A 3599-nucleotide genomic window follows, 5' to 3' on the forward strand; every position below is an offset into this window, starting at 1 on the left:
TGGGAGTATCATCTTCCTTCTTTGTGAACAACACTGCTGCACCCCAAGGTGATACACTTGGCCTAATGTATCCTTTGTCCAACATTTCCTTTAACTGCAACTTCAACTCTACCAACTCAGGTGTGCTCATCATATAAGTTTCTTTCGATGCTAGAGCTACCCTTGGGACTGACTTAATATAAAATTCTACTTCCCTGTGAGGTGGAAACTATATAATGTCCTCAAGGAATACATCCTGAAACTGTTGTAAAATCAAGTACCTTCTCAACATATCCACATCCTCAACCTCCTTACCCTCATCACTAGAAATGTCTGCTACAAACATCACACAACATTTTCTGCAGCTATGCTTAGCGCGCATAACAGTAACCATCCTAACTGATGTAGGCTTCTTCTTTCCCTACGAGGTCCTATTTTCACCACTATCATCCACACTCAATGACCTTGTTGAAGAAACCCACTTTCGTTCTGTTAAGGTATAACCAATCCTTACCCAAAATCATACTATATGATCCCAATGGAAATACATTGAAATGTGCTACTATAGGCATACCATTTAACTCAAATGCACAATCTCTTACCTAGTGGCGAGCTCGCTTCTTCGTACCTATAGACAACTGTACCAACCAAGATCCTTCACGAACTTCGTTTCTCAAAAACACTTATCCACCAGGTCAAGATTAATATAACTATAGTTAGATCGAGGATCAATCAAAATTGAAGCAAATTGATCACAAAGCTTACCGTGCATCTCAATGGTCCACTCCTGATGATTTCCTTGTCTATTTTCTACAACTTCTTAGATCCAAGGAATGTTATGACCAACATCACCAACTACAAGTGCGTCCTAAGCACTATATATTTGGGGTCTACCACCACTCTGATACCACAGACAATCCTTCTTACGATGATCCATACCACATATCCAATGATGTAATGGTTCCCTACCATTTCCTCTACTCTGATGCTCTCCGTGTCCCTTCTTAGCTATATTGAATATTTTTAAGGAAGTACATTCTCTTTCTCACCTACATCTTGAGGTCTTCCTTTCTTTGGTGGCCATTTCCATTTAGCCTTCTCATTTGCTTTCAAGTCATTCTTTGGCTCAACTTTGTGCTTTGACTTCTCATAACAATGATTCAACTTTCGGATGACCTCCTCCAATGATCTAGGCTCATCAACCACAATCCAGTCTCTGTATACAATTGAAAATATACTTATGAATCTCTAAGCCTTGTCCTTCTCCTCCTTGAGGTAAGGCACATATCTCAACAACTCTAAAAATATGCTAGTATACTCCTCATCTGTCATAGAACCCATTTGCAACTCATAAAATTCCTTAGTTCTGTCATCATAACACCTCCCAGATAAGTAATTATTCTTCAGGAGCCTTTCAAACGCATGCTAGGTCAAATCTTCTTGATAAATACCTTTAACATTCTTCACATCTTCCCACTAAATATCTACTTTACCTTTTAGACTAAAAGTGGCTATCCTGGCTTTCATGTTTTCTGAGTAGTCGTGCAACCTAATGAATTTCCTGATTCCAAGCAACCGTGCCTTTTCATATTGCAATTTCTTCATTTCTCCATTAAAGGTAGGTATCGTAGCTTTCTTGAAATAATCTAGTAAGTATCCCCTATCACTCCTCTTGTATGGATGATAACGATGACAATCATATTATCTATCAGAACCAGAACTAGAGTACTACATGTGTCTTTCACCTCTCCTATCTAGAGTGTAAAACATCATGCCATCTCTGATAGCCTCAGATATATCCGACCTGTGACAACCACCTGGATAGTGGGAGCTGGGGCTTCACTGACGATATGGGTAGGAGCTTACCCTCCAGAAGCGGATGAGCCAAGAGCTATTTTCGCGAAGCTAGGAGCCATATTTTACTTGCCTGTAGAACTCAGCTGCAGAGAAATAAGGCAGAAGATAAGATTAGATCTAAATCTAGCCGTAGAAGATTAGATCTAAAACCCAAAAATATGCAAACAAACTTATTCACTCAAAATTTTCAAATGTCGGTGACTAACCATATCTCACCTAAACATCGAGTACTGATCAAAATTATTAAACCTGCGACTGCGCATGTATTTCTGTATTCTCAGAAAGGATGCTGAGCGGATGGAAATGGTGATCAGAGCGCTAGAGAGGGAATTGAACTCCAAACCAGATGCTAATATATTAAGCTGCAGATATGGAGAGCCGCCTAGATCTAGATAGCCGCAGATATGGAGCGCCCTGATCAAAATAGGGGGTTGAATCAGAGACCCCGAGTCACGTATGAAGTGTCGAATGGCTCGGAGGCCAAGTGCTCAAATAGTGAAGCAAATAGTAATTTAAGAATAGAGAGCCGCCTAGATCTAGAGAGCCACATAAGAGTAAGAGTTTGTAATGATTTGAATGTGTATTCATTTTTCTATTACTTTTTGATTTGGAAAATAAATTATTTTTATTTTAAAATAGACATGCGTCAACAATAAGAAAAGAATAGAAAGAATTATACTACTAAATTGAAAGAGTTTATAATGATTTGAATGTGTATTCGTTTTTCTTTTAATTTTTTAATTGAAAAATAAATTATACATCTATACGATATTGAGTTGCAGAATGGCCTTATCGGGACAATTATATTTACCATTATTTATCATCTTTATCGATATAATTGTATTTTTTTTAATTAATTAACTGGAGTTTTATCATAGCAAAGATATTTATTAATGATGATAAATAAACCTTTTGAAAATTTACTCTAGGAAATTGATTAAGATTGAATATAATTCCACAAGGAAACTAATACATTGTTTGCAATTTCGTTCACTTATGTTATCCTATTTCTATATTAATAAATTAATAAATTATTACAAAGGAGAATTTAAAAACAAATTAATAGTGTTGCTAGGTGGGTGTCAACCATGGGTTGAATACCATGTACGGTAGTGCCACAATGTTAGTTATATATATATATATATATATATATATATATATATATATATATATATATATATATATATATATATATATATATATATATATATATATATATATATATATATATATATATATATATATATATATATATATATATATATATATATATATATATATATATATATATATATATAGTTACATTTGCGTTGCTTTAGGTTGGGTTGTGTGTATATATAGATTGTTATGTTTATCTATATATATATTCAAAATTCAAAATTCTTAGTTAAGGAAAAAATTAATTTTCATTGATTTTATTAATAAATTAAAAGTTTAATTAATCATACACATACATTTTCTAAACAAAACTATATTTGGGACATTTTCGAAAGTTCATTAGAAATGGTATTAGAGCTAACCCTTGGGTTGAAAATTTCTGTATGATCATAATAATGTTGGCTCGAAATTGTAATTAGTAGAATAAAATTTAGTGACCTCACAAGCATAATTATAAGTTTAACTGTGATATTTAATTCGATGGCTAGGTATGATATTAATTGTGCTATTTTATTATTGTTGGGATATGTATTAGAATACGTATGGATCTTATGATGTGGTATCATAAATTCTAGAATGTGTTTATTAAATGAAATTGTGATGAA

Source organism: Pinus tabuliformis, chromosome 3_2 (assembly GCF_031772625.1).
Source record: "Pinus tabuliformis cultivar Carrire ecotype Pingquan chromosome 3_2, CPIR1, whole genome shotgun sequence".
Classification (NCBI taxonomy): Eukaryota; Viridiplantae; Streptophyta; class Pinopsida; order Pinales; family Pinaceae; genus Pinus; species Pinus tabuliformis.